Source organism: Nestor notabilis, unplaced genomic scaffold, assembly GCF_000696875.1.
Source record: "Nestor notabilis isolate BGI_N333 unplaced genomic scaffold, ASM69687v1 scaffold19322, whole genome shotgun sequence".
Lineage (NCBI taxonomy): Eukaryota > Metazoa > Chordata > Aves > Psittaciformes > Psittacidae > Nestor > Nestor notabilis.
The window spans coordinates 64,492-84,537 of NW_009920139.1; positions in this window are offsets into that span (position 1 = coordinate 64,492).

Below are 20,046 nucleotides of genomic sequence, written 5' to 3' on the forward strand. Positions count from 1 at the left end.
CCATGTATGTCCTTGGGAGAGCTGTGCTGGGAATTCTAACTCCAACCAGAGTATGTTCTGAGCTGGGAAGAAGCCGCAAAGCAAACAGGCAGTGCAGTGACCACCCAGACAACGTGCTGGTCTCCAGGATGGAAGCTTTCACCAAGAACCATTAACCATGGTGCTGCCAAGTACATGTGGAAAATCCGAGTCAAGCCCAGGAGCTGTGCATGTACCCTATTCCAATACTCTGTCTGTCCTACAATAGCAGCTCATGTGAGAACAGGCGCTTTCATCCCTGCAGGAATACACCCTCTTTGAGGTTGTCCTGAATCACTTCCTTGCAGTGATTTCATCTGCCAGATTGGTTGAAAACAACACCCAGGTCATGCAAATAACTGGTTACACGTATGTCTGCAGATGCTGTAACAACACATCAGACACCATCCTGAGGATTCAGCTGACCTAAGTAACTTAAAGCCTGTGCAGGAGCCAGGCCTAAATCTAGCACATAAAGCACAGTAAGGTCAATAAAACATACACACAATTGTCTTTAACCATATTGCCTTTCATTCTCCAAGCAATTTTTCATTAAAGCTTTAATAGTGCAGTCATCTATATAGAAATGACTGATATTTTTTAAGTCCTTGCTTAAAAGTTGATGCCCTCTAGTCAGGAACCAAGTGCAGCATGTCACTTGTGATAGTATCTATTAGTATTATGAATACTTTTGTGGTTTCCTGGTAGCACTTGTTCACACTTGGCTAAATCAATAAGCAATTTCCCCCTACGTATGTAATATACAGTCGCTGTGACAGGAACCAGATGGCTTCTTCTACCTGCAATTGAGTTTAGTATTTTTCAAAAATAATAAGAAGAAGAATAAACAGAATAAATACTGAGAGACAAAAAATACCCTTTGCTTAATTCCTCTTGTGCTGCCTACCATGGCGATAACAAACCCAACAGTAACATCACCATAACAAGGTAGTGGGGAGTTGGAGCCTGGGCACCCTGTGCCAGCGCCTCAGCACCCTCACAGGGAAGAACTTGCATCTAAGAGCTCACCTCAATCTCCCCTCTGGCAGGTTCAAGCCATTCCCCTTGTCCTGTCCCTACATCGCTTGTCCAAAGCCCCTCTCCAGGTTGCCTGGAGCCCCTTTAGGCACTGGAGCTGCTCTAAGGTGTCCCCTTCAGGAGCCTTCTCTTCTCCAGCTGCCCCAGCCCAGCTCTCTCAGCCTGGCTCCAGAGCAGAGCTGCTCCAGCCCTCACAGCAGCGCCGGGGCCTCCTCTGGACTCACTCCGACAGCTCCACATCCCTCTTGTGCTGTTGCCCCAGAGTTGGACCAGGGCTGCAGGGGGGGTCTCCCCAAAGCGCAGCAGAGGCGGAGAAGGATAAAAGGATAAGGGTAAAACTAAGGATAAAGAAGGGATAAAAGCCCTGTGAAGGCCAACACAGACCACACACAGCTGAGATGACAAAACTCAGTACTTTGGCTTCCCTTGCACAAAAGGCAGATCACAGCCCAGCCTCTGCCACAGCTGACTCACTGTGTAATAGAAACACATTTATACAGAATCACAGAACACCAGGTTGGAAGGGATCTCAAGGATCATCTAGTCCAACCTTTCAACCTTTAGTCTGTACACAAACCCCACAGGGAACTCAGAAAACAACTTGCAGAATGTAAACTGAATTGTTGCTCTCTCTTGCTCTTACAGCATGTCCAAGCACCAGGAACAACCTATTCCAAACTGAGGTCCCAAGCCTTGGAAGCTCCAGTGCTTCAAGGCATTCTATAAAGCAGATTCAACTTCCTACTAGGTATGCACTGTAACTTCTAAACACTCACAGTAATTGTTTCAAATCCATATAAGCACCAGGTTTAGTTTTCGATTGTCTTTAAATCTTTTCTTTAAGCATTAAGGAAAATGAGTTTTGTTTAATTAGAATATTTTGGCCATTACTTTGAAGAAGAAAGGCCAAAGCTCATCACAAATAAAAAAAGAACCACCAAAAAAAAAGGGAAGTCAAACTCAGGCCCATAAAAGTCATGGGAAGACAGGAAAAAAGGGGAATATTGAGAAGGAAGTCTTTTTAAGCATCTCTTCTCCTTCATTTTCTTTTAAACAACTTTGACAGCCCCCTTGTCTCCAGAGCTTGTTGATCTGGTTTCCCTCGTACCTGCCCTAAGCCTGTTCAGGGTCTCCCCATGTACCAGAGCTCCCAACGACTCCCATTTCTCAGCTGTGTGATGGCCGAACACATCCCATGAAACCACAGAGCACTGGAGAGGTAAATGTTTGCAAGTGACATTTTCATACGGTTATGTGCTGCCTCCTTGTCTAAATGACACCAAAAGCTAAAGACTAATGTGAAAAGGGCACATTTATGATGATTTTTATTGCTGTAGCCCTCAGAGGCCCCAGGGGAACAGGAAGTTCTGCCCAGCCCCATCCCACCGCAGTTCACTGGCCAAACTAACCAAAGGCAAAGGGAAGACTGAACTGTAAGGAAGAAACCTGTTCGGACAGGAGCAGGGAGAAAGCTCCATCATCTGCTTGTAGCTGGTGAAATAAATATCCACAGCTTGGGACAGGCTCTATTATTTTGTTCATTCATCTGCATGTAATTTAGCAGAGACTGAGCTAAGCTGCAAACACAGTTGGGATGTGCAGATGGATTCTTTGTGGGGGGGAATCCAGTGCTCCAAATTGCCAGCTCTAGAGACATAAGTCCTCTCTGTAACCACCAGACAGGTACAGCAGCTGTGTCATCCCCTCCATGGAGTGTTTCAGACCCGGGCTGGAAGGAATAATTGAGTCTTTAATTCCTGGTAGGTCTGTCAAAGCTGCTTCTGCGCTAGATCACTTCTACAGGTATCATTTCTTTCTGAAGACCCATGGATCAGGAATCTTCCGGGTGCAATGCTGGAAAACATTTCCATTCATCCTTGAAGAAACTACCTGAGAACAAGTAAGTGCTTTCACACAGGCCAGAACCCTGGATCTCTCCACCTGCAGTTCATGTGGCTGGATTTAAATTACTAATCGGAGCTAAGACCTGATGCAGACTCATTGCTCACTGTCAGTCTCCTCTCTTTCAGACTACATTCCCAGAGCACCTCCCCTTCCTGGCTCCACTTCCCAACAATGCCATACCACCCAAACCAGCCAGGCTGCTGGTGGCGTAGGGATGCTCCAGCATCCAAAGAGTCCTGGTGATAAACAGTTTCATCATAGAACCATAGTATCGCAGACTGGTCTGGGTTGGAAAGGAACTTAAAGCTCATCCAGTTCCAACCCCCTGCCACGGGCAAGGACACCTTCCACTAGAGCAGGTTGCTCCAAGCCCCTGTGTCCAACCTGGCCTTGAACACTGCCAGGGACGGGGCAGCCACAGCTTCTCTGGGCACCCTGTGCCAGCACCTCAGCACCCTCACAGGGAAGAGCTTCTGCCGTATCTCCAACCTGAACTTCCTCTGTTTAAAAGTTTAAGCCCAACTTTGTTCCCTTTAAGATACTGCTCTGTGATGACTGTTTCATGAACTGATCACACAGTGCTCAGTGCCACACTACCAGAGTGGCCAAAGTGGGTCAGCACACCCTGAAGCCAGCACCATAAAGAGGTTTTCACGTTCTTTCTGTAATTTTGGACTGGAGGAACTGCTCAGCCCAATTTTCAGTTCTAGGTTTGTTTCCATAAATACTTCTTGTGCCCCATTTCTGCTACTGCACATATACATAAAGCTACAATTTCGTGGTAAGCCTGTTCTAAAACAGTTCAAATGAAGGGCTTCTCCTGAACAGCTCATTCCTCAGATCCTGGGAATACGCAGATAATCCCCTCACTGGCACGTTTCACTTGCTGCTGTGGTATCTCATTATGAAGACTCTCCTACACCCATTGCACCCACACCCAAAGGGATGGTTGGGATGGACAGACCAAAGACAGCAGCCACTGAAGCTTTGGACACATCCATGTTGCATTAAAGAGGGTCAAGGGTGGTCTGGAGCCTTCAGCCATCCCCATAGTTAAAGGACTATCCAATGAAGACCGGATGGATACATGCTGAGTGACTGCATGTTCCAAATGCTCCCATCACCTCAACTGTCTGCTAAGCCCATGGCAGGGGGTTGGAACTGGATGATCTTTAAGGCCCCTTCCAAACCAAACCAGTCTGGGACTCTCTATGGATCCCTCCTGGCAAAGGCAGCAGCTGCGCAGTTCAGCTCATGAACACGAATCGTGTGCTACCGAGCTGGCCTAAATCTGAACTTCTCACGTGTTTCTCAAGAAGGACAGCAATAGTTCCCAGTGAGGCTCTATAAATGTCCTGGAACAGATTATATTCCAGAGAGCAAAGTTATTTTCTGGCAAATTTTGTATAATATGAGTTCTAAAGTGGGAATCAGACCAGAGATACTGGGTATCTGCATGGCTTAAAGAGAAAACTTAGTTTAAACCTAGTAAGTCCTGATCCCGTTGTCCAGCTGCATGGTTAAAGCCATTACACACAATTTTGGCTCCAATAGGATTCTGCGCATCAGAAAGGAGATTATGAAAATCAAATTTACAGGCCAAAGGGCTGTTTAATAGCACATGAGGAAAAAGTCAAAGGAAGACACAGAAACCCTACAGCCTGGTCACTAGACTAAGAAATGAAAGCAGAGAGAGACCCTGCAACCTGTCTGGCCTTGAGACGAATACATCTCACTGCATCTCTAATTGGGAACAGGGAGATAAACCCTCCTACTGCCAAACTGATGCTTTGGATGTGGTGAATAAGCCAAGGAGCAACTTTAACAGTAACAGGAGAGAAGGAGAAACCAGCAGTGGGAATGAGCAGTCCTGTTTGCTGTGCCCTGGGAGGCCAGAGCACGCTGCTCTGAGCTGATACAAGAACATTCTGACCCAGCAATGGCTGTAACCAGTCCAGCACAGCTCAGTGCCACGCTGAGCTCAGCTTTGTCTCCCCTTGCCTGTACAGACCTGCACTAAACAGAAGTGAGGAACAATTTCATTACAGTTTTAAGTAGTTTTGCATTCAAACATCAGTTCAATGCAGCACAGCCTGTCTGAAAGTGCTTACAGCATCTGGAACAGGGGGTCAAGCTCAGCAGCAGAGCCTCCATGATGATACATAACCATAACCATAAATCATTACTATGAAAATCAAAACTGGGAGGAAAAATGATCAAATTTTTAAAATACAGTGAGGAAAATGTAATTTCAAACTGCCTTTAAAGGAAGAGAGAAAAACTAACAAACTAAACTGGACAGCAACAGAGCAGCAGCAGCAGCCTTTTCTAAGGATCCTTATGGTAAAGGAGTACACTAAGTTCAAGGATCTGCCTTGAAGAAATCAGCTGAGCCTCAGAGGTGGGTAAAAACCAAGCCAAATAAAAACAGGGAGAGAAGGGAGAAACCTCCCTTCAGATGATCAAGCACCAAATGGAGGAGAAGTTGAAATAAAGTATAAAACCCCAGAAGTTCCTCCCTGGGAGGGAGGCAGGTGCAAGCAAAGCTCAGAACAGCTCTGCCTGATGTTCATGCTGTTGTCTGACTCGAAGAGGAAATAGTCCCAAGCAAACACTTGCAGAGGGAAACAAAGCAAACCTTTGCATCCACGTGTAATTAGCAATCAGCACAAGGAGAGAGGAAAAATACTTTAGTGCCTACCTGAATGAAAAAGCCTATTACAGAGCTCTGAAACAAAGCTCCAGACTGATGCCCAGGGAGAAGCAGGCATAAACACGGGCTTTCAATGAGATCACATTATCCAAATATTGATTCACTAAACACAAGCACAGAGAAAAGCTGATTTTTTAACTTTTCCTGTTTGTGAAAGGTCTGTAAAGACTCTGGAACTCAAAGAACAAATTGTGTGTGTTATCTGTGAGTGCTGTATCTATACATAACTGACACCTACAACACCACACACTCTGCTCTTCCCTAAACACAGCTACTCACAAGTGGAGTGGTTTTGGCAATAACAAATTCACATGAATCTTTTCTGTCATGGGAAAAACACCACATGGGGTTTCTTCTATTTCACAGAATCCCAGACTGGTTTGGGTTGAAGGAAACTTAAAACTCATCCAGCTCCAACCCCTGTCACGGGCAGGGGCATCTTCCACTAGAGCAGGTTGCTCCAAGCCCCTGTGTCCAACCTGGCCTTGAACACTGCCAGGGATGGGGCAGCCACAGCTTCTCTGGGCACCCTGTGCCAGCGCCTCAGCACCCTCCCAGGGAAGAGCTTCTGCCTCAGAGCTCATCTCAATCTCCCCTTTGGCAGTCAGGCACTGGAAGTCTATATGGGCAAGGAATGGTGATCTTGTAGGTGCACTGGTTCTGTAGTTTCCAGTTGTAACACTTCCAGAGCTTTCCTAACTGTAGAAAAATCAAGTCTTATTGCAAGACTTGCATTTCCCACATAAATCTGTCTTGCTCTCACTTCTGCAGTAGACTGGATCTCCATCATGGTTGGATGCAAATGAAACGTGCAGACAAACCTTTCCACAGGGCACATCCTCCATGTTCTGCAGTGTGTTTTGAATTAGGGTGAGGTTTTGCCCACCCCAAGTGCTCACTCCTATCTTTCTCCCCATGGATAATGGGATCTTCACTTCGCTATGAAGGCGCCCCAAAGCAGCGTAACTTAAGCTATAGTAAGGCATCTATTCCATGCTGTTTCTATGTAAGGGCTGAGGTAGTGAGCTTCTTGACTACAAGGCAACTCAAACCACCCAACTCCCCCATTCAAAAAGTCCTGAATGATGTAGAATATCCAAAATGAGACCTCAAGAATGGAGCTGACTTCTGAAATCGCCATATTCCAGACCGGGAACTGCCTGATGGGTGCCTGCCACAGTCTCTACTTTCAATCTCAGCATCAAATATGCATAGTCATGAATTTTGTTTTGTTCACTGAATGTTTCAACCTAATTCCCCTGAACCAGTGAACTGCTGGTTCTGTGAAGCAGACGTTAGTTTTCTGAGGTTTCTATTTGCTTTATCACTACAGCTCATTTGAGTATGTTTCAGATCTGGCGTGTGGTTGCAAATAGCTTATTGGGAATTAATAAATAATTAATACACACTGTAAGAAATTATCAGAAATCACATGTGACCTCTTATTTATGTGCTTACCCGGTTTTAAAATTCATCAATGATTAACTAGTGCTTCTTAAACCACTTACAAAATGTACACACAGCAAATCAGTAGTTGCTATATTAAGTCTGAAACACGACCGGCCCACATCCAGCCCAGCCACGGGAGAGTCCAACTAACAACCAACAGAGGTGAATTGTAGAAACAGTAACTAAAAACTAAAGAAACAAGGTAGGGTTTGGGTTTGTTGGGTTTTTTTCCCAATTGAAACATGTTTTCCTTTGGTTTTATCATTCTGATCTTAGAGCCTTTGTTGGCAAAAAGGCCTTGAAGTAACTCAACATGAATTTAGCAGCATAATTTAATTTCAAGTGTGTCAGTGAAAGAATATATTCATGTGCTAATTTCACTTGACGCCCTTGAAAACAAACACAAAACAAAACTCGAATGTTACCACTATTATGCTGCTCTGATACATGGTTTAGAGGCTGGAGAACCAGGCAGGAAACCCACCAGTACTGGCCAAGAGAGACAACAACAGCTTAGTGCTACGCAAACAGATGAAAACATATCTACTTGAACAGAGCCAAGACTCTACTTTTACTATACGGTTACTAACTGGCCCACAACTCTACTCAGATCTCTGTGTGTTGCTGGAGGTCTCTCCAGTCCTCTCCACTTACACTTGCACCCTTCCCACGTTGTCAGTTCATTTCTGTATGGCTGTTCTCAGTGTTATACCCTCACACGGAGACCCTGTGGTCAGTGTGGTCATCTTCTCCAAGTGCAGATTTTACCTCCTTACTTCCTTTGCTTATGCTTCGTCCTCACAAGTAACACCTTTGCTGTGTCCCAACACTGCCAGAGTCCCTGGACAATATTATTTCGTGGATTATGAGGTAATGTAGCTGTACCTGTAAGCCAGGGGCTGTCTGCTCACTGCTTCCTATGGATTGGGAGGAATTCCACTGAACATCCCTCTGTTTTATTCCTCTTGTTCATCCACCTCTCAAGGAAGTTCTCATGTGCCCATCACCTGAATATTTGATTGCTGGAAGAGTGTTTGAAGGCCAAAGCAATATGTGTGAAGTCACCAGAACATCTTTATTCTTAAGAAGATACTTTATGTGCAAAACAATACACCTCAGCGCCAGATTTGTCACCTTGACAAACTGTTGCTCAAAGAATTACCTTTATTGCATTCCTGGTCTTGAAATGGACATTGAGAATAGCCATGCATTTTAAGAACACATCACCTTTCTGCTTTGCTGCTTTTTATTACGACATGCACAAACACCCCAGTATACATAGCATCGAGTATCTCCTGCTGTTCCCACCCTGCTTTAACCACAGGGTTAGGATTTACCAGTGCTGCTTCCAAACCCTGGGTCTGTGACTTCACTGATGAAGACACAAGACCTCTGCCTGCTTGAGAATGGTGCTCTAACAGAGAAAGGAGCACAGGAATCTAATGTACCTCGAACAATAACCTTGCTGCTAACAGTAAAATAAAGCCATTAAATAAATAGAAAGCAGTGCAACTCCAGATTAGGAATGAAGTTATTGCTATTTTATACATGCATATAGAGAAAAGCCTCTATTTCCTTTGAGCTCAATCCAATCACATGCTGCTCGCTTTGATTAATATTTAATCACTGCTTAAAACTGAACATGAAATAGTTAAATCATTCAAAGGCTTTTCTCCTTTTAAATAGCAGGCAAGATGAAAACAGTTCTGCAAATGCCCTGCTGAAGGGAGGGAGGAAGAGAAACCATTGCCATTTTTTCACCTGACACATTTTCAAAGGGAATAATATGTTTTCCTTCCTGGTATTTCTGCTCAGTGATGATCTAACATGCTGTTCTGGCGCACACTAAAAGACAGGCTGGAAGCCCTTTCAGGTAAGGATTCATTTTATAGCAATGTTCCGTGTCTATAAGATACCTCATCACAAAGTAGGACCTTGACCATGAACAGGAATTCTAACTACTGTTGCAATGAAAGGAGGTAGAAGGAAGTCACATATTTCAACTCCTGCCTTTAGCAGCCCTGACTAAAATGTCACTGTTGTTTTTTAAGTGAAAACAGAGTTTTCTATTCAGAAAGCATTGACAGGAAACATCCCTTCATGATAAAAGAAAAGAAAGAAAAAGACAATTCCTGGGTTAGGGATATGGCTGGTTGGGGTTTTTTCCATTCGGTAGGTTCAAGTTTCCATGAGGATACCGAAACCCCAAGATTTGATGTTTCTGGAAACCCAAAAATGCTTCTAGGAAAAAAAAAATGTATTTTTCAAAACCCTGTCCATTTGTAATCCTGCAATAATTTACACAGGATCACGGATACCCAGAACCATCTGAGCTGGAAGGGACCTTAAAGCTCATCCAGCCCCAACCCCCTACCATGGGCAGGGACACCTTCCACTAGAGCAGGTTGCTTCAGCCCCTGTGTCCAACTTGGCCTTGAACACTGCCAGGGATGGGGCATCAATGATAAAAACAGTGCCTAAAAATGAAGTCATTAAGTATAATATATCCACCCAAATGCATACTGTCCCGAGGATAAGTATATATGAATATCTGATGCACCACACACAGTCTTTACCTGTAGTTCTTCAAAAGGAGAGGAATGGTTAATGAAGAAAGGAACAGGAAAGCCTCTGAGGATGACAGCAACTGTAGACAATAAAGCAGGGTAAGAGACACCCAAGGAAGCTGGGTGCTAAATCTGTCTTTCCAGGTCAATGCAGAAAGATACTATTGAGAAGTATCTCACAGCACTTAATAGGTAATTTAGGCAATGCTGAGAGCTAAGTGGTAGGTGGAAAGACATGTGCTTTAAGGAGAGAATGGTGTGATGAGTTGAGACAGGGAGAAAGAAGCACCTCAGAAGTACTACAAGATGGTTTTAAATGGAGCTTGGTCCTGCACAGCGTGTTGGTCATCCCTGACTGCTGAAGTAACTGAGAACTGAGCTTCAGGAAGTGTTTGGTAAATTACTACGCTCCTGACATCAGCTCTGAATCCACTTTCAGCAGTTTATCATGTCAAATTAATGGGAGGAATAAAACCGCTGCAATTCCTGGACTATCAATGCTTTTTAATTAATCACCTATAATGGGAACATTTGTTAATTCTGTAGAACAAGACAGACTTGGGCTCTTTGACAAATACCTTCATTCCTCAGCTCAATGACCAAGATCCTCTATTTACAGAAGATCCTGAAGATACCTATTCTAGAACAATACCTGTCCTTTGAGAGCCTGTTTCCTACGGGTACGTAGCTAACTGAACAAACCATGAGGCATCATATCCCCATCACAGCAGTTTATCTAAAGCAAAACAATAAAACTCCACATAGTTGAGACCAACAACCACATTTGGGGAGTGGGGGGTGAAAGAGCCTTTGCTTCTGGCTGTTCTAAAGCAAGGAAGCTAAAAAGGCCCTTTAGGGTGTGACAGCAGATATAGAACAACTTGTTAGATGACACTGAATAATAAAGGAAACACAACTACCAGCATTCACAACTTCTGGTGACTTGTGAACTTGTATTATCCCACTCCAGCCACGTGCCTTACATGGCAGGTCACTGGATGATAAACCACTGGCATTTGTAGTGCTGTTACCTCGAGATCATTATCATTGTTATCAGTCTCATACATAACTTTGAAGATCCCTTCCCAAACTAATCTATGAGGTTATGATCATTGTTTCACTGAAATAAATGTGGAGCTTGTCACAGACTTCAGCCTCTCTCATAGGAGGAGTCTGGTTTTCTCCTCTGGGTATGAAGAGGGAGTCCTTGCAGGAAAGACCTGTGGATAACTCCAGCATAGAGAAATGCAGGACCATGAGTGGACATGAGCAGCTGGAGACCTGGTTGAAAACAGGGTGAAAGGAGAAGGAGAGATGTACCGCAAACTGCTTACTTCAGCAGTTTGCATAAATAGATATTTTCCTGTGTTGACTGAATTCAGATATCATTTTTCTGAAAGCTTCAGCGTGAAACCAACAAACCAACCCTCAGGGATGTTTCCTGTGGGTTTGGAACTGCTCTTCACTGAGCTGGGCAACACACACAGATACCCTCACCCATACACTAAACACCAGATACAGCATCCTCTTAGAATAAGCTTATTATCATTGCAGAGAAAGGAATGATTTTAACAGCTGGACAAGTTATTCTCACTGTGAAGGTTATTAACCTTTGGAACAAGTTGTCAGAGAAGGGGAGTTTTCTCTCCAAGTCCTCCAGTGACTCTCTTGGAGGCCCTTTGTAGTCAACATAAACTATTGGGTTTAAAACCAGCGAAGTTGTGTGGCCCTTGATATACAAGCAGGGAAAGCAGATGGTTAAGTGCCTCTTCTCCACTCAATTTTCATGTGTTCCAGGGTAAGATATCCCCCCTCCAGCCTCCATTAGACATAAGAGGTAGTGAAATACAAAATGTTATGCCTACCTTTTACTCATAACCTACGTGGAAAACTCACTGAGCCATGTTAATTCTAGTCCCTTGTCTATTATGGCAAAACAAAGCAGTCTAGACCTTGCTCTCAAAAGCTAATACAATAAACATTTGGGAGCTAATCAGAAATAGAAAAAGGTTAATCAATTCCTCACATCGTGGAAGCTTTGTGCCCACTGGGACTCTTGATATATTCAACAAAGAAAAGGCAGCAAAGGAAATAGCCATAGATTTTGTTTTCAATTAAAACTTTCTAATAATTCAGAACTGCCAGTGGGTTGTTTCCTTTCGGAGTTGAACAGTTTGTGTTCCAACTGCAGAGCACACCAGCGGCCTCCATTTCCCCATTTCACTTTGCATGTAACATTGATGGGATTTTCAAGGCAGGAGCCTAACATATGATTTAGAGGCTCTGGGAAAGAAAGTGATAACGCTGGGGAAAGAAAAGGATTCAAAATTTACATTAAAATCCTGCCATTTCTCTGCTACCAGGACAAGGGAGCACCTGAGTAGCTGTAAGTCAGTCTCTGTTGCATGTGAATATAGTATAGACATTTTAAAAGGACTAAATAGGCATGTGCTAATACCACACCAAGACAAAGCAGACCACTTCAGACTGGCTTTTGTGCCAGGAACAAAACATTCTCGGTAGGAGTCCCTTAAGGCTCCAGACAATACTTCTTTCTTTCTGCTAAAGTAGTAGCTGAAGCCCCAGCCCTGTTCCGTTCACCACCATGTAAGAAGGGAGTGAAAGGAGATCTTCCAGCTGACCCTCTGGTAAGTAGATGGGAGGGCAAAGACTATGAGGCAAGAGATGTTTTCAAAGATTTAAGGCTTGGTTTCAGTGCTCAAATCCTAATGAAAGTCACCACGACCTTGCTGTCCTTTTTCCTTTGGCAGTGTGACACTTTGCACTGAAACCATCTCTCCCAGATCACACAATAAATTAACAGCAGACTTTAGAACGGTTCCTAAATCATAAAATGGTTTTGGTTGAAGGGAACTTATAGCTCACCCAGTTCCAACCCCCTGCCCCGGGCAGGGACACCTTCCACTAGAGCAGGTTGCTCCAAGCCCCTGTGTCCAACCTGGCCTTGAACACTGCCAGGGACGGGGCAGCCACAGCTTCTCTGGGCACCCTGTGCCAGCGCCTCAGCACCCTCACAGGGAAGAGCTTCTGCCTCAGAGCTCATCTCAACCTCCCCTCTGGCAGGTTAAAGCCATTCCCCTTGTCCTATCCCTACATCCCTTGTCCAAAGCCCCTCTAAAGCTTTCTTGTCAGCCACCTTTAGATATGGAGCCTCCAGCCATAGCTGGTGGATCACCCTGCTTTCCAAATTCACAGGGAGGAAGGCCATCCCGCAGTCTTGGAAACAAGGGTTGAGCTTCCTGAGTAGAAACTCTCTCCTGTGTATCTTTGAATCTTGCTTAACTCTGAAGCATGCCAGCAGCAGGGCACATCTCCATACTCACCAGTTCAACTGCTACAGTTTCTTTTTGTAACTGGAAAAGGCAGAAGGATCCAGAGCAGCAGACTGAGATCTAGCCTTAGGTTCTTCCACAGATCGGAGCCGTACACAGTGTGCAGACCTACATTAAAGAGAGCAATGCAGAACTGCCTGATGGGATTAGGCATAATGTAAGCCTGAGGATGCTCCCACTGACATCACTGCTACCTCACTCTCACACATGGGACAGAGCTGCTTGGAAGCGAGGGCAGATCAAAAGTTGGCGGAGAGCTTTGTACAAATTCTTGGTCACCTGCAGTATTTGCAGCGTTGTCTTCCTTCTGGGCACAAAGAATGAAGAGAACTGCGATCAGAGCTGATTTCCAAACAATGTATAATCTGATGAGGTGTTTCTGCCTTCTGCCCGTTGCAGCACAGTGTTCTACACCTTCCCAGGTGAAGGTCTACCCCATGCAAGCAACAGAGGGACACGACATGAGGAACACTTAAGACTTATGTTTCCACAAGGTCTTGGATGGGAGTTGACAATAAAATGACTACTAAAAATTGTAGTTGGCAATAAAATTACTACTAAAATGTCTTAGTCTCAGGCTTGGTTCTGTGTTCTCTGCCATAGGTCTGTGTGTGGATACACGCAGACACTGAACATCTGCCCTGACTTTCGGGCCTCCTTAATACACATTCTGTTAAATTAAATAGATAATAATGGCCCAGAAAAATCATTGTGCTCATCTTTAATGTGAGCAGTGCATGGTGATGAGCCAGCCTTTAAGAATGACACCAGCAATTACTTCAGGACAACCAAATAACAGCAGAGAAAAGGAATCGGATGGGGAAGGACGGTGTCAGATGCACAGTTTAAACAATAGCTGGTTTGCCTGTCATTCATCCCAAATCAGTACAGGAGGGGGGAGAAACACTATTTATAACCTGCCAGTATCAAGGAAGCACAATTACAATGATTTAATTAACACATGAAGAGGCTTCAGGCAATCACAGCGTTCTGGATTTCAGAAGTAGCACGTTTCAGGCCCAAGATGATTTAGAACATTAACAAATGCTAGTTGAACCAGGGCAAGAATTTGATGGCCTTGTTGGTTCCTTTTAAAGCATCCATCACGGCACAAAGATAATCCAAATGGATGTGTTAGTGAAAGATGAGAGCAGTGAAGAATCATCTGGGGCTTCAGAGGCCATCACACAGGAGGAGAAGCTGATTTTTAATGAGAACTGAGTCTGAAAATGAGCAAACCCACACATCTCAAGACTATTCATCAAAGAGACTCTATGCATTGGAAAAGTCTGGGGAAAAACTGAGTGAGGGTGCAGCAGAGTGCAAGACACAGAGAGACTGACCTTCGCATGGAGAACCTGAAGCCAAATAGGTCGTTCCTTGGCCTCATGCCCAGGAGTGAGCTCTAACCTGCGCACAGTGCAACCAAAGGACATGGGATGGCCTTTTCACTGCACAACCCAGAGCTGGAGTCACCCAAGAAACAGAATACTGCCAAAGGGTTCTTAAAACCCGGACTGCAGTGCTCACTGATCAACTCATCTCCTGCGAGGAAATCATTCTTCATGTCTCCATCTCCTCTTTCCATTCCCTACTTGTTCATATTACCTGCTGCATCCAGTTCTCCCAGGCACAAATGATTCCTTCAATATTATCATATGGTGATTAAAGCTGGGAGTTGTCAGCTGCTATCCACACAACAAAGAGTCATAATAACAACACTCCCCTTACATTGAGTTTACCATAGAATCATGGAACAGTTAGGGTTGGAAAGGACCTTAAGATCATCTAGTTCCAATCACCCTGCCATGGGCAGAGACACCACACACTAAACCATGTCATCCAAGACTGTCCAATCTGGCCTCGAACACTGCCAGGGATGGAGCATTCACAACTGCCTTTAGCAACCTGTTCAGTGCCTCGGCACCCTCACAGTAAAGAACAAAGATGTTGAACAAGACCATTCCCAACACCGAGCCCTGAGGGTCACCACTCATTACTGGTCTCCAGTTGGACACTGAGCTGTTGACCACAACTCTCTGTGTGCAGCCATCCAGCCAATTCTTTACCCACCAAGTGGCCCATCCATCAAATTTGTCGCTCCAGTTTAGAGACAAGGATGTTGTGTGGGACAGTGTCAAACCCTGTCAAACCATCTTTCACTTTGTACTGCCCGCTTCTTAATTGGATTAAAATATAGGAATCACACAGAGGAAACACCTGAGTTTTCATCTCTGGAAATAAAATTCGGTCAGAGTTTTTGTACAAAAAAATGTAATGAACCTTCTGCTTTAAAAACAGGTCTTCCATTCTCTGCCCAAAGTTGGAGAATGCAACACAAAATGACTTACGACCCATCTGATCTTCCTCCTGACGTAGCACTTTTGCAACGCAGTTGAAATGTCTTGGGCAGAAAATATTGAGTATTCTGATTTGACAAAAGAACTTACAAAATCCAGTATCAAAATGAAGATAAAGGTCAGTCTTCCCACTGAGGTCTTCACATACACAAGCACACACACAACATCAGTGGTCCATCGTTCATGATCATAAACTGACCATGCTGTTTTCCCACCATAGGCTAAGCCCAGAAACACTGTTTTTCTTTCTGTTGTTGTGTGTGTCAGAGGAAACTGAGTAACACAGTGATGGTAAAAGAACAGGAGAAAAAATGGAGCCTTCACAGCAAAAAGCTGCTGCTTATGATAATAATGCATATGATACAGGAATTAACTATTAGGACAAATGTTAGTTATCTGATGAGTCTGGAGAACTTCAATAATAAGTACTGTGGAAAAAAGAGAATAGAAAACAACAAAGAGAAGTTCCAGCATCCTCACAAAGTCCTGTCATGTTCTGCAGAAGCTGCCCACTGACAGAAACTCAGCCTTCAGGAAAGGCTCTGCCTTGCCAGCATCCACAAGCTTCTCATATTCCAGCCAACTACATTTGAATGTATCCAAAGAACCACATAAACATATCTAGACATATAGCTAAGAAACAAAGCTGGAGATCCTGCTGTAGCAGAATACACCCCAGATGGTGAGACATTATAGACGATCAGCACGTTCTGGCCTTTCTTGCCTTCCCCGTTCTTGCGGGTGGAACAATTCCCATTCCAGTGCCCGTGACAACAGTACAACGGATACATCTGCCAGGAAGAGCTTTCTATTTCCTTGTGACTTAAAAAGGCAAAGACAAAACACATTCACTAGGCCAAGAAGCCAATATTCCTATCATTTAATGCCCTCTCAGGCCATCCCTTCACTGCACACTCTGGCCTCTACCAAAGCTGGAATGTTGCAGGTAGGAATGGAGATAACTCCCTGGACATCCCTCAGAATTGATCCAGTCATCTTTGTGTGCAGATGGAGAGATCTACAGGCAATCTAAGCTTCTTTGGCTGCACAACAGGCAGATGTGATAAAAGCTGATTAGTGTCAAAAATGTTTACTGCTGCAGCCCATCTGTGCTCAGCCCTCAAATACCTGCCTTGAAATGACCAAATACCAGGACTTTAGGAGTGCTATAAACACAAATCACGCTGGAATTTTTCACATCCCAGTGTTTACAACATGGATAGCAGAGAGCTGCACACTTCTGTACACTTAGCAGCTCCTGCTGGAAAAACATGGGAGCTGCTGGACTTGACAGGTACCATCGCCATGGATGTGACACACCAGCGCAGCCGAGACTGCAACTGTCACCCCAAAAGGCTTTGGAATGTGAAGGTCTCTTCTACCAGGAGCAGACAGTCTGCCAAGAGGAATATGTGTGTAGGAGCAAAGTAAACTCGTACACAGCTCTGGTCATTTCCAGCGCAGCGCAGCTCACATTGCCCGTGTAGTTTAGGTAACAGTTCAACATCAAGAATCAAGTGAACTCCCTAATTCTGGTGGAGAGTTAGGAACATTTCAGGGAATGGGACAGTTACTGATGAGATTGTTTGCCCCTTTAGTGGGGGGGTTTGGGGTTGGGTTTTTTTGTGTGTTTTAAAGGGAAAACCCCACAAACGAGCAGGCTCAACAGTTTTCTTTGCCATATCTTTTTGCCTTCTCCCTCCTGGCATGAGCTACATAATGGACTAGGACTGAATTTTTTCTCCTCCTTAAAATACTGGCAGCACATCAGAGAGTTTGATCAAAAGCAGAGAAGGGGTGAGAGAAAGGAAAAGAGGGATGGAGAGGGCAAACTGCGCCCATCACAACATTGGCTGTGCAGGAATCCTTCATAGGGCCTCAGCAATGAATACAATAGGAATACAAGTATCTTGCACGAAGGTTTTACAATGCAGCATCCTCTCCATTTGAGCAGTCCTCACTGTGCATAACTCAAACCATGAAGTCTCTAGGAAGTGGCAAAACTAGGGAATAGATGCATTGTCCCAGAGCAAATCCTTTCCAAGGTCACAGCAGCACCTGTAGTGCAAGAGCAGATTTCAGATGAGCTGATTCCCACCCAGGCACCTGAGGAAGGACTTTCAGCAGCGCTCCGCATCCTTCTGCAGTTTCCTTTTCCAATTGACAGCCCGTGTCTCAATTGCTGCTGATGCACAGCTGGCAGAGCTCTGCCGGAAACACGGCCACTCATTTGGGGAAGATCTTTGTGAAGTCTCACACTTTACAAGTGCTGAGCACAGGGAAATTCACCCCCGTGTTTATTGCTGCATCACTGGTACTTCTATAGCACAACTTCCTGCATATTGACACTATACTTGCAGTAACCAGTATGCAATGCAGTAAGTTCTCCCCTGTGAGGGTGCTGAGGCGCTGGCACAGGGTGCCCAGAGAAGCTGTGGCTGCCCCATCCCTGGCAGTGTTCAAGGCCAGGTTGGACACAGGGGCTTGGAGCAACGTGCTCTAGTGGAAGGTGTCCCTGCCCGTGGCAGGGGTTGGAACTGGATGCGCTATAAGGTCCCTTCCAACCCAAACCAGTCTGTGCTAATGACAGGTATGCAATGCCAAGGAAGGCTCTGAATGGGAACACAAATTTCTGCCTTTGGTCCTAATCTTGAAGACATTTCTAAAATTTACCTTCTCCTCAACCCTCCCACTGGCCTTCTGCCTGAAAGATTCCACCTCTGAGCCACTTCTGACATACTTCTTCCAGCTATACTGCACGAGGAAAAGCAGAATCAGCTCAGGCTCTGCTTACTCTCCCAATACAACCAGAGAGCTTATGACAGAGTCTCATTAGATTGATTCACCCTTCAGCTGACAACTCAAGCAAGAATTTAAGGTCCATCCAGAGTCCCAGGGAGGTGGAGAAAGCAAGGCAGGGAAGGAGCCATGGCACAGAGGGATATAGGAAAGCCAAATTAACAATGCCCATCCTAGCATGTTCCAAAGCAGTCACTGGAAAGACAACCGCAGCACTACGGCCTGTAGTGATGACAATAACTGCCGATTCCTGATCCGATTACTGCTGCCCTCTCATGCATCACCTCCCGTATTCTCTTTGTAATGCACTACCCATGGGATCACTTTCCTTTTGCACTCCCCCAAGCTGTAAGGAACTCCCAGCTCTGCCATGGAGTGCTTGCTGACATTCCTTGTAACAACATCAGGCTGATGTTGAAAGGAAACAAGATCACTGCTTGAGCGAGGGTCACAAGACGCCCTGAGCTCAGGCTTAGCCCCTGGGCAGCCCTTCAAAGGTGAGTTACAGAACCATGAGCCGCTCCCAGAACTGGAGCCTTGGACAAACACCATCTGGAGATGGAGCCTATGTTGGTTTTCCCTGTCTGCATCTGTTCAGAACAACACAGTCATGATGTTTAATAACTAAATAATAAACATCAGGAGCATCTCAGCATTTCCATTGAAATTAGGTTCAAAAGGAGGAGGTCAACAGCAGCCCACATCTGCATTTGTTGCATTCCTTTCGCTATCTATGTCTTCCCACTGGCAAGACGAGAGGAAGCAGAATTCAAAGTGAACATAACTTTGTGTGATGGATTTAGCTTGTATGAATACAAGCAACAACTGCTCTGCTGTTCACTGCAGGAAAACACAAGAGCATCAGCAGAGAGATGGGTTGTTTGCGAGAAGGTGGGCTGATGTGGAGAAGGAAAAGTGTAAGAAGTAACCTTGCAGGGTCTGTGTCAACCATCCCTCAAAGGGCTTCACAGCAACTGTGCTCAGTTAACAGGGAAAAGATGTTCATTTGTTTGGTGGTTGTTGTTGGGTTTGTATCTGCCAGCCTGAGGAACAGGAGATGAATGACCTTCCTGTAAAGAGAAGGAAACATTTCTGTAGCAATGTTCCTTCTCCCCATACACCTTCACAGTGTGCTATATACGGCTATCTTGTGTGTGATATGTATGAAATACAGCTTGGTTTATGAAACTGCTTTTTATGGCTCCCAAATCTTCAGCAAATGTACAAATAAATATGAAAGAGAGAGGGAATATGATGCACATACACAAAGCAAAGCAAATACCAAAATGAGATACCAGCAGTCTGCTAACTGGATGGCGAGAGCCAAACTCATCAGCATCCAGTTATTTCACAAACCCTTGCCAATAGACTAAATAGAATTCCATAGGCCAGGTGTCAGTGATTATAATCCCACTGATGCCAAGAGAGTTGCTCCCATGTACAGCAAGCCTGGCTTTGGCTCTCTGTAGTACAAGGAATAATTCATGAAGCATAGGCTTGCAAAAGCAGCCTCACCAAGTGTACCCACAGCTCCCCTACCTGCAGTGGAAGGACCCACTACAGGGCAGCTCTCAACTGCCTGTGTTGCTTTGTTATACCCTAGAAACCTCACAGAGCTTAAACCAAGCACAAACACCAGCTCTGCTCGCACATGGAGTGCTGGGAAAAGAAGAACCTGCATAAATACCTGGGAATGTTATTTCAAGGGCAGTTCTGCCACAGATAACAAGTGGTTTATCACAGAATCCCAGACAGGTTTGGGTTGGAAGGGACCTTAAAGCTCCTCCAGCTCCAACCCCTGCCCCGGGCAGGGACACCTTCCACTAGAGCAGGTTGCTCCAAGC